This window comes from Archocentrus centrarchus, chromosome 11, assembly GCF_007364275.1.
Source record: "Archocentrus centrarchus isolate MPI-CPG fArcCen1 chromosome 11, fArcCen1, whole genome shotgun sequence".
Taxonomy (NCBI): domain Eukaryota; kingdom Metazoa; phylum Chordata; class Actinopteri; order Cichliformes; family Cichlidae; genus Archocentrus; species Archocentrus centrarchus.
The window spans coordinates 12,258,039-12,270,717 of NC_044356.1; the positions used below are offsets into that span (position 1 = coordinate 12,258,039).

The 12,679-nt window shown below is 41.4% G+C and overlaps 1 protein-coding gene across 1 annotated transcript in view; it reads left to right on the top strand.

The window, feature by feature from the left end:
* The window catches only part of osbpl10a (oxysterol binding protein-like 10a), a 96,055-nt gene that overhangs the window by 19,651 nt on the left and 63,725 nt on the right, over nucleotides 1-12,679 (top strand). The window lies entirely within an intron of this gene.

Below are 12,679 nucleotides of genomic sequence, written 5' to 3' on the forward strand. Positions count from 1 at the left end.
GCATTCAACTGACTATTTTTGATGCTGTGGTTTGAAAAATAATTGTTGCAACTCTCACATTTATATGCTGAGTACAGTAGTTTGGATACAATGGGTAAGTGTGTCCAAACTTTTAACCCAGGAGATGATTAGCTGACTCGTTGTTAATGTTACACAGCCTTCCAGTACTTAAAATCAAAGCACTAAAATTTTAAAAACTGATGTAAGTTCCCAGGGCTATCCTTGACTTTCTTGGAAGATGACTTCAAATATGGGCTTGATGAGTTTGTGTACATAAAGGGAATACACCTGTGTGTCCTTACTTGTTGTAAAACTATGCATTTTCTTGTTTCTGATCACTTGGTCATCAAAATCATTTACCCTCACCAGCCTCTTTGTTAGGTATAACTGATAAACTGCTCATTAATACAAATATTTTGATAAATATCACCTGGTCTGATGAGTTAAAGCAGCCCGAAGGCTTAATGTGGTCCAACCGGGTGCTAGCAAGGTGTACTTAATAAAGTGTCCATTAAGTAATAGTGCTTGAATAAAGTAAAAGCCAATTAACCCAGCTCGTTAAGAAGTAATTTTAATACAGTGCTCGTTATATTCTTTGTCTCTTGTTTGAACTTCTTTAGGGGGATACTAACAAAACTGAAACTACACGATCGACTTTTCTACTTTCACTGAAATAAACTTTTACTCTGGTACTTGTCTGAAGCAAATTAAGGAAGGACAGGACTACATCTGTTTTAGTCTTTTAGGGTGCTATCATCAAGGAACAAAAATCGTTAAAATCTGCCAATAATTGGGGAACACTCAGTCTTTTGTCTTTATTAGCAGCCACAGGTCACTTTCACACAGTAACTTTTAAGGCTTTGACTTTCTCAGAGAGTAAGTGCGAATTTCCTTTTAATTGGGTGTTTTTATTCTGCTTAAAGATGACATCCAATTCTTCTTTTCTGTCCTGTGTAGGAGAATTAAAATGAACTGCTTACTGCAAAAAAAAAAAAAAAATCACAAGGTGCAGCAGTCTGGAGCGTGAAAAAGCAATTAAACCTAAAGTTAAACCTGTAATCACGATGTTTCTTTGTATATAATGTAGTGGGACTGTTATAGCAAGAGTAATCATAGGGTTTAAATGTCATTGTGCTGTTCTGATGAGTGAAGGCTGGTTGCTCTAATTGCCTGGCAGCTCTTCCCTCTTTTCCAGTCTCTGTCAGCCGGTCCATTTTCTTGAAAATATATGTTTAAATTGCCCCGCTCATATCTCCCAGTGCTTTAATCAAATCTAACTGCTGGTCCAAGCATTAATCCTCAGACTCACCATTATCATAACCAATAACATCTTTCACAATGCTGTAATTAAAACATGTGTAATTAGGCGGCGGCGGTGGTGCCGTGATTGAGGGGGTTGGTGGTTTCTCTCTCTCTCTCGATCTCCAAATAATGTTCAGATATCGCTCAGCCGTCTCCCTGCGATGGATAGTGACTTTTAAATAAGACACAAAGACTGGGACGGGTGTCTGTTGTTTCTCATTTTGAATGAGCACACAGCTTCTCATTTTGCTGTGAGTATTCTCAGTTTCCACAGCAAATTTTGGGCATTCATCAAATGAATTGAGCTGTCAGTGTCACCTCTGAGACAAAACCCAGCAGAAATTCTTTCAGTATGAGAGTAATCTTCCTCAGTGAGGCAGCCATGCTTAGATAAGCACTTCTATTACTAAGTACTATTTTGCTTCCAAGGAATCAGACTTTTTAATATATTTTTGAAGTGGTTATAAGCAGGAGTAGTTCAGGCTTTTCGGAAGGTCTTTAAAGTTTTTCTCTGGACATTGGCTATTTTTTCACTCCTTTTCAGTCCAGTCCTTGTCCCTGACCATTTTCAGAGGAATGGGTTTTTGTTAACACTGATCTATGAATCATTCGAACATGAAAAGATGCCTAATTTAAGGGATGAATCAGTGTTGTGTCTACATGTAACAGAAAACTTGGCAAATAACCTATTTTAAATCTTTAGGCACTTTACTAGCAGCCCGTCACAAAAACAGTTTGTTCTAATTTATTTAACTGAATCTATGAAAAATGCCAAAGATAACAATTTAACAGGCATAAAATACGATTTTTGCATCAACAAGGTGATTCCCAAAGAGCTATTAGCTGAAAACTTGTCATATCTCAGCATGGTGTGCAGTGTGTCCTTAACAAATTTGAGGAAACTGGACAAAAGAAGAGGTAGGCCCAAAAAACTAGGAAAGTAATAGTGTCTGAAAGTCATATCCATAAGAAACAAATAAACATCCATCAAAGAACTGACACAGGACCTGAGAGATCCATCTACAGTTCAGAAATGGTCCCAGTGGAAGGGTGGCTGTCAAGAAGCCATTCTTAAAGAAGGGAAACGGGCTGAGTTATGACAAATTACACAAGAATTGGACTGAAAATCAATGCAAACAGGTCTGGAGAGATGAATCCAAACTTCAAGTGAGATGAGGTGAGGTGAGAAGTGCGGTAGTGAGTGTCTTCAGCCGTCTGTAAAACATGGTGGAGACTGTCCTGGTTCGGGGCTGCATTTCATCGAGCGGTGTTTAAACTGAGGCCACTTTGCTGCATTTATAATTCTGTCAGATTTTGAGCCACAATGCAATACCATGTGCAAAGCATCTGATTGACAGTAGCTTAATTTTTCAGCGTGACAGTGATCCCAAACACACTGCCATCACCATAAAAGCATACCTCGAAAAACACACCGAGAACAGAACAAAAGGCAGGCAGCATCCAAAGAAGAGTTCTGGCTGTCCTTCAAGAAGCCTGGAGAACTATTTTAATGTATGTCTGCACATGTTTCAATAAATTTACGCACCCCTTTCCCTATCAAATATAAAGAAATGAATAGGGGGGCTCAAGCCTTTTGCACAGTACTGTATGTATATCATTTGTATCAGCATATGCACAGGTGCACAGTAGCATAGCTCCATGCAGAGGCTGCTGCTCAGTACAGATGACTAATTATCTATAATCACAGCTGTGCTTGTGCACATCACTGATAAACATCAGATTTAGGCGCTTGCTCATCTGCGGGTAAGTTGTCCCTTTAGAGTGAGTGATTTTTGTGGATGATGAAAAGAAGAAGAAAGTTTTTTTTTTTTTTTGCAGAAAGACAGCTTGTTACAGGTGTTTCTGAGTGAATACTGTGTTCTCCCTGCAGGGGCGAGCAGCCACTCCCAGTGGGAGAGCACATATTGAATGCGGCGCTTGTGTGAATGTCTCATTTTGAGAGTTGCCTCTTCACTTAAAGAGACCTTCTGTAGCTGGCAGATGTTGGCAGTGAAAGAGATTGACAAGTGCAAATTGAATTCTTCCTGTACTAAAATAACCCCAGCCTCAAAAATAACATCTCAACTTAAAAAAAAAAAAAAAAAAAAAAAAAAATCAGAAAATGTTAGTTTGATTTTTTTTTTCTTTTTTTTTGATGATGATGCAATCCCTCATTAATCTACCGATAAAATGGTGCCGCCTTGTGTTGCAGTCACTAACAAGGAGGATGCCGCATTCGTTTTGCCATTTAAACAATTTCTGATAATTATAGTTGTGAGGGAACATATCAGAAATACTCTGGAACCAACGGGGAATTAATTTAGGGTCCAGTGCGCTTCAGAGAAACTGGTTTGTAAAATGTGATGAAAATGAAAATATTCTCAAATGTATCAATGGTGTTGCATTCAGTTACACATATAACAAGCAGCCAAAGTAGCTGTGTGAGGAGTTTGAACCTTTGCTTACTTTCAGTCCTGATCAACCAGCCAACTGCTGTGTAACACACAATGCTTTCCAGTGTTCCCAAAAACTGTTGGTGCTGCTTTTTCTTCAGACCTCTTCAAAGGGTACCGAGGACTCTCCTCTGCTTTGCTGCCCTTGGTCTCCAGTAAAGGAGTAGAGGCTTAATGGTGCACAGAGTGTACTATTTGGTATGAACCTTGAAACTGAGAAGTTTTTTTATTTATTAAAAAAAAAATCCACTGAGGCACTGTGGTGCCCCCTGAACTGTAATAATTTAAAGAGTGGACACAGTTTGACATGTTGAAGATAAAATTTCATAGAAAATAAACAAATACAGGTAAATGTGGCCTTTTTTTTTTTTTTTTTTTTGCATTTTAATCTAGAAGTTTAGGAATTTTAGGAAACAAAGTTTTAAAGTTACAATTTTGGACTTTACTCTGGTTTTGCATGTAACATCACATATTTTAATATTTTATTTATCATATTGAAATTATGATAAATTACATTGGTACTCCGGTTTCCCCCCACAGTCCAAAGACACTGGGGTTTGGTTAATTGGGTAAATTGCCCATAGGTATGAATGTGAGTATGAACGGTTGTCTGTCTCTCTGTGTTAGCCCTGCGACAGGCTGGTGACCTGTACGTACAGGGTGTACCCAAGGTCCCCCCAGTTGCAGGGAAGAGAATGGATGGTTGGATAATGAAATTAACCAATAAAGCCAGTAGGGCAGCTGTATGTTAACAATTGCTGAAAGTACTGCTGCATTTTTCTCTCGTCTGCACTGAGGACACATCCATATGGTTTGAAATTGTCACATCGTGGGAGCCCGAGTTGAGACGAGAAGGCGCAGATTCTGACTGAGCAGGAAGTCTGATTAAAAAGTGAAAATGAACATGAAGCATGACTTTACACATTTTATGTGTTTTAACAAAATTGGCACAGTGTCTGCCAAAGCTGTCTGTGCCAATCCTTTTGGCATGCCATGCTATAGATGATTTGGGGCGACTGCTGCTCTGCCAGAACATTTTGGATGGAGCTTGCGATCTTGAAATTTTGTTCTCCTTCTGCAGATGTGCCGACATGAATAGAATTCTGACAGAAACTTCTTGGCTCGCAAGCTGACACTGAACCAAATGCACTGAACCAAATGCCACGTAGGGAACAGTTTGGAATGAATATACATACCATTCGAGCCTGGCGCCTGCTGCTTCAGACACGTGCTTAATTCAGCGTGTGCAGAGTGGGAGTGCTGCTTTGTTTCAGGGTGCCATCAGGTTCAGAGGTTCAGCTGAGATTTATAAGTAATAAAATTTAGTAATGCCTCAGCTTGCTTTGTGCTTATGTGCGTTTTATGTTGTGTCTTAGTAGGAGTCACAAAAGGCAGCAGAACATTTGAAGTTGTGAGGGATGTTCAGTTTGAACTTTCTCTGTTTTCTCTCACTGTTCTGGCTCATCAAACCCAAAACACTGAGAGTTCAGTGTAGTAGTTTAAATCTGAATGAAGCCTGATGTTTCTGGGAGACCTGAAGCAGCGTTTAAGCCATGATCTATAAATAAGTCTTGTGGGCCTATTGTGCTCATTCATGTGAAGATTTTCTAAAGACTTTGGGCGTCCCTCTCCTGTTTTTCTGTTCCACAAAGATGCTCCCAAGTGCTGCTGTGAGCCTCAGATGGACTCTTTGGTAAAGTTTGCATCTGTGCAGACTTTACAGCAGCATTTAATCAGAAAGTATGTGACCTGCATAATTAGCACACCAAACCACTTTAGTCAGAATAAAATAGCTTTTAAACAAACAAACTAATTGAAATTACACTTTTTTTTTTTCCCCCATTGGCCTATTGTGCATTTCCCTTATATACACACTCACAGCCACTTTATGAGGTATACCTTTTCAACTGCTTATTAGCACATACACTATATTGCCAAAAGTATTCACTCACCCATCCATATCATTGAATTCAGGTGGTCCAATCACTTCCATGACAAAAACCAAGACAAAACCAAGCACCTAGGCATGCAGACTGCTTCTACAAATATTTGTGAAAGAATGGGTCGCTCTCAGGAGCTCAGTGAATTCCAATCCAGTGGTGAAATTTCCTCGCTACTAAATATTCCAGTCAACTGTTAGTGGTATTATACCACAGTGGAAGCATTTGGGAACAACAGCAACTCAGCCACAAAGCGGTAGGCCACGTAAAATGACAGAGCGTGGTCAGTGGGTGCAGAGGTCGCCAACTTTCTGCAGTCATTTGCTACAGACCTTCAAACTTCGTGTCGCCTTCAGATTACCACACAGGTTCCCCAAAATTCAACAACAGAAGATTGGAAAAATGGTCTGAGTCTTGATTTCTGCTGTAATATTCAGATGGCAAGGTCAGAATTTGGCATAAACAACATGAAAGCATGGATCCATCCCTTCTTGTATCAATGGTTCTGGCTGCTGCTGGTGTAATGGTGTGGGGGATATTTTATTGGCACACTTTGGGCCCCCTTGTACAAACTGAGTATCATTTAAAGACCACGGCCTACCTGAGTATTGTTGCTGATCAGGTCCATCTGTTTATGACCACAGAGTTCCCATCTTCTGATGGCTGCTTCCAGCAGGATAACTTGCCATGTCCCAAAGCTCAAAACTTCTCAAACTGCTTTCTTGAACATGATGATGAGTTCACTGTAATCAAATGGCCTTCACAGTCACCCATTCTCAGTGCAGTAGAGCACCTTTGTGATGTAGTGGAGCAGGAGATTCACACCATGGATGTGCAGCCAGCAAATCCACAGCAACTGTGTGATGTTGTCATGTCAACATGGACCAAAATCTCTGAGGAAATCTCTTCCAGCACCTTGTTGAGTCTATGGCAAGAAGAATTAAAGCAGTTCTGAATGAAAAATAGGATCCAACGTAGTCCTAGCAAGGTGTAACTAATAAAATATCCAGTGAGTGTACACTGTTACAGTGACAGATGGCCAAAGTTTTAAATAATGAAGTCAGTGTATCTATAAGTAATCTCCATGAGCCAGCTTGTTGTGTGTATTTTGGGGATGAGGGTTTAGGTTCTTTTTTTTTGATAAAGCAAAAAAAAAAAGTAGGTTGCCGCCTATGATGATTAATGCCATTTGTACTCCTAATTGCCATAAGGAATTAGGCCACAGTTCTTAAAGCAATGCTAGTACAGTCCTAATGAACCCAGTTCATTTAAAAACTAGTTTTTTAAGTGATTAATCTTTAACTTATTGCCCATTTTTCAAATTATTTCCAAAAACTAAACATCTGTGTTATTAATTAAGCCATTAATATTTGCAGTAGGCTCTGTCAAAGTCACAAGACAGTTCACACATCATACACATCAATAACACACTAAATCAGTGAGAAGGATGAGCCTCTCTCCCACAACTTCGCTTCTCTATTCCTGGAGTGAAGGATGACAAACAGATTCTGAGATCATCCTCCATTTTTAAATGAGTCCTGTACTTATTCTTCATTGCAGTCAAAGAGAAGTATGTGCTGAAGTGCTTGCTCACTGTAGCCACAGGCAGCTTGCTTATGTGGAGGAACTGACTGAGATTATTCTGTTTTGTGTCCTTCTCCATGGGTCAGTTTTCTTCATAAAGGCGGTGATTTTTGTTGCTGACTTCAAGAATAGACATGTACCCTCCTTGAATGGAGAAGTTGAGGCTATTGAGTATGTTGAAAATTTTGGCAACATTTGCCAACTTGGCCATACTCTCTGGGTCAAAAAATTGTGTATTGCTGGGTTTATCCTCTCTGCATAACACCTGCTGTAAAACTTTACCACGAGAGAGCAATCGCACATCTGAGTCTCATAGCAGTGCGTTAAATCCAGTATTCATATCCCTGCAAAGTTATCCAAACAGCCGTGATTGCAGTGCCCTCGACTTTAAAATTAACCTCAATCACAGCTGTGTTCAAAACACAGTGAAGATCCATGTCTTTGGCAGCAAGTTCTTGCTGTGCAGCATACAATGAGTAGTCATAATCCGTGGACATTATCTGCACAGTGTCTGTACTCTTTTTGCCCGTCATTGCCGCTGCGCTATCGGTACAAACAGCTGCACATTTTTCCCAGCTCAAAGATCCCTGGTTCAGTCTTGGGAAGAGACACTAAACCCTTTGGTGCTGCATTAGGAAGGGGATCCGGTGTAAAAACTCTACCAAATCAAACATGTGGAGCTACCTGCTGTGGAAACCCCCTGTGAGTAAGCAGCTTGAATATTTCCTCACCTCCTTACAGAATAGAAAGCTCTCCAAAATGTCCCCTTCACAGGGATACTCCATGAAAACAATCAGTTGAGCTGCACTGGAAATGTCTGACTTGGAAAACGGAATAGAAAATTGCTAAGATGAACAAAGTCTATCAGTAGCTGTGACTGAATGTCAGCTGAGAGCGCTTCAATTCTCCTCCTCACGTTGTCATTTTAAAGCGGTGCAGCTTTCAGTTTAGCTGCCTCTGTTAGCTCATCACAGGAGGGAGACAGGACAAAAGACATGCTGTGGAAGAGAGCCAGAGATTAATAATACCTGATTCAATTCAGAGTGGTGTATATATACATAGTGAAAAGAGGTGAATGAAAAAGAAACACTCAGTGCATCATGGGAATCCCCCAGCAGCCTAGGCCTATTGCAGCATAACTAAGGGATGTTTCAGGGTCACCTGATCCAGCCCTAATTATAAGCTTTATCATAAAGGAAAGTTTTAACCCTAATCTTAAAAATAGAGAGGGTGTCTGTCTCCTGAATCCAAACTGGGAGCTGGTTCCACAGAAGAGGGGCCTGAAAGCTGAAGGCCCTGCCTCCCATTCTACTTTAAAGTATCCTAAGAACCACAAGTAAGCCAGCAGTCTCAGAGCGAAGTGCTCTGTTGGGGTGATATCATACTATGAGATCTTTAAGATAAGATGGGGCCTGATTATTCAATTCCTTGTATGTGAGGAGAAGAATTTTAAATTCTATTCTAGATTTAACAGGGAGCCAATAAAGAGAAGCCAATATGGGAGAAATCTGCTCTCTCTTTCTAGTCCCCGTCAGTACTCTAGCTGCAGCATTTTGGATCAGCTGAAGGCTTTTCAGGGAGCTTTTAGGACAGCCTGATAATAATGAATTGCAATAGTCCAGCCTAGAAGTAATAAATGCATGAATTAGCTTTTCAGCATCAGTCTGAGATGTGTAGAGATATTGTGCCAATGCAAGAAAGCAATCCTACATATTTGCTTACTATGTGCATTGAAGGACATATGCTGGTTAAAAATGACTCCAAGATTCCTCACAGTGTGAGTGTAATGTCATCCAGAGTAAGTATCTGGTTAGACACCACGTTTCTAAGGTTTGTACGGTCGAGTACAGGAATATAAGTTTTATCTGAATTTATAAGCAGGAAATTCGAGGTCATCCAGGCCTTTATGGGTTTAAGACATTCCTGTAGTTTAACTAATTGTGTGTCATCTGACTTCATGGAAAGTAACAAAAGCAAGTGATGTGGGACAGATTGATATGATTGTGACACATCATGTAAGTCTTTATTGCCCCAAGCTAACATTTACTCAGGATATTTTTTTGTTGTTGTTTTTTGTTTTTGTTTTAGCACAGTGTTCCCCATATTTAGTTACACACTTCTTCTTCTTCTTTTTTTTTAAATTTTTTTTTTTATTATTATAATGATACACCTTAACTTAGTTCTAGGTTCAAGGACCCCAGTTTGAGAAGGTCTGGCCAAAGAGGTTTCAGGTATATTTTAAAAGAATTAATGGATTTAAAGACACTTATTAATAATACTAATTAAGACACTAATTAATAATATAAATGTACTTTTTAGTTCTTTCTTTTATTATAATAAAGCACAAAGTATAAAGAAGTGCACAGTGAAATCTGACCTGCATTCATCACAGCTTTTTTTCCTCTTCTGTTTGTGCTCCAGCTAGAGTTGACCTGCAGTCTGAAGGTTTTTTTTAATCAGTTCCATCACATATATTCTTTAATTAGTCAGTGAAATGAGATCAGATGGATAATATTTTCCATTCTGCCCTGGAAGAGGTCAACATGAGCAGACAGTCAGCGTCTTCTTGAACTGGAGGCTGCAGCTCACTGCATTAGTCAGCAAATCTGGCTGTTTGTGTTTGGATAGCAGGGTGGATTGTCTCTGTGCCGAGGGGAAAACCACATGCACGCAGAGAGTATCAAGCCACTTCCTGTGCTGTTCGCAAACTGGCCGAACAAATTGCTGTTGTTTCTTGGATACTGAATGCTCAATTTGGCATAGACGGGAAAATGAAGAGGTTCAAATGTGATACCAACCCTCAGGACATCATTCAGAAAGCAACATGATCAAATATTCAGGAACACAGTCAGCAAGTTCACTGATCATTTGGAAGCAAATGAGATTGCTGGCATCCAGCAGGTTGACCTCATTGATGCCTTTTGTGCAGCCCTCATCGCCCTTTGACAAACATCGTAGCTTAAAGCAGTCACTTGTTCATTCCATCTCAAACCCTGGTCTGGATCCTTAATTGTTTTACACTCTCCAGTCAGTAATGTAAGAAATGGTTTGATATTTTTTGGGGGAAATTTACTCACTTTCTTTCTGGACCAAGATTTAGAAGCAAAAGTTGATACCTCTGATGTGTACCCTAAAAATGAAGCTACACCCAGCAAGCTTAGCTTAGCAAATAGCCTGGAAGAAGCGGAAAACAAAGAGTAGGACTCTGCATGGCTATACCCCTCAGCACCATTAATTAACATGTTTGATCCATACAAATCGAAAGCGATGTGTAATGGGGTCATGTGGGGATGTGTGTGGTATCCTCATGGTGGCTACCTTCCAGTTCACTGTGCAGAACCACAACTGGATAATTAAACTTATGAAATATGTTAATTAGTGAGCTTTTGAGGTGCGAAGCTCATCTTGACTCTTTATGCTTAGCTAGGCTAACCGTCTGCTGGTGCTTTTATTCTCTGTTCTTTTCAGAGTTTGTTTTTTGTGGCACACAGACTTGTTTCTGTCTTTTTGGGTTAATTCTTTGGTTAAACTTGCTAAAGAGTTTGGATTTAACACAAGTAATAAGCACTGCAGGATGTTTAAAAAAAAAAGAAAACTGAACTTGCATACATTGCTTTCTTGAAACACTATAAAATGTGTGTCTCTGCTTCATTTTTGGTGTCAAAATATTGCTCATTGTTGTTTCACATTGACTCAGTCTGACTGTCATGAAGGAGCTAAAAATATTTACATGAGATTGCAGCAGATAAGCCTGGACTGATTTGCTAATAATTAACTCATTAGTCAATCAGTTTCAGTGTTGTAAATGTTGTTTATTAAGGGAAGAGTCTCTGGTCTCTGGATTGGCAGACCGGGGTGGTGGTCCCCATCTTTAAGAAGGGAGACCGGAGGGTGTGCTCCAACTTTCGGGGTATCACACTACTCAGCCTCCCCGGTAAGGTCTATGCCAGGGTGCTGGAAAGGAGGGTGCGTCCGTTAGTCGAACCTCAGATTCAGGAGGAACAATGCGGTTTTCGTCCTGGTCGTGGAACGCTGGACCAGCTCTTTATCCTCTCAAGGATATTCGAGTGTGCGTGGGAGTTTGCCCAACCAGTCTACATGTGCTTTGTGGACTTGGAGAAGGCATTCGACCGTGTTCCTCGGGGTGTTCTTTGGGAGGTTCTGCGGGAGTATGGGGTGTCTGGCCCATTGTTGTGGGCCATTCAGTCCTTGTACAACCACAGTGAGAGCTTGGTCCGTATAGCCGGTAATAAGTCGGATTTGTTTCCTGTGGGTGTTGGACTCCGTCAGGGCTGCCCTTTGTCACCGATTCTGTTCATAATTTTTATGGACAGAATTTCTAGGCATAGCCAGGTGGCGGAAGGCTTCTTCCTTGGTGGCCTCAGAGTCTCATCTCTGCTTTTTGCAGATGATGCGGTTCTGTTGGCTTCATCAGGGGGGGGCCTCCAGCTCGCAGTGGAACGGTTCGCAGCCGAGTGTGAAGCGGCTGGCATGAGAATCAGCACCTCTAAGTCTGAGGCCATGGTCCTCAGCCGGAAAAGGGTGGAGTGCCATCTCCGGCTCAGGAACAAGTTCTTGCCTCAAGTGGAGGAGTTTAAGTATCTCGGGGTCTTGTTCACGAGTGATGGGAGAAGGGAACGGGAGATCGACAGGCGGATCGGGGCTGCTTCTGCAGTGATGCGGACGCTGCACCGGTCCGTCGTGGTGAAGAGGGAGCTTAGCGTAAAAGCGAAGCTCTCGATTTACCGGTCGATCTACGTTCCTACCCTCACCTATGGTCACGAGCTTTGGGTAGTGACCGAAAGAATAAGATCGCGAATACAAGTGGCAGAAATGAGTTTCCTTCGAAGGGTGGCTGGCCTTTCCCTTAGAGATAAGGTGAGGAGTGCGGCCATCCGGGAGGGGCTCAGAGTAGAGCCGCTGCTCCTCCACATCGAAAGGAGCCAGTTGAGGTGTCTCGGGCATCTGATTAGGATGCCTCCTGGCCGCCTCCTGGGTGAGGTGTTCCGGGCATGTCCCACCGGGAAGAGGCCCCGTGGTAGACCCAGGACACGCTGGAGAGATTATGTATCTCGGCTGGCCTGGGAACGCCTTGGGGTCCCTCCGGATGAGCTGGAGGAGGTGGCTGGGGAGAGGGAAGCCTGGGCTTCTCTGCTTAGGCTTCTGCCCCCGCGACCCGGCCCCGGATAAGCGGAAGAAAATGGATGGATGGATGGATGGAGTCTCTGGTTTTTAAATGTTGCTTTCTTTTAAAGTGGTCTTGATCGATAATTCTCCAGACTTTCTGAAGGTTTTTCAAAGTTTTTCTTTGGACATTGGCTCCTTTTTCACTCATTTTGAGTCCAGTCCTTGTACCTGAATATCTTCAGAGGAATGCATTTTATTTGTTAAGCCACTTAA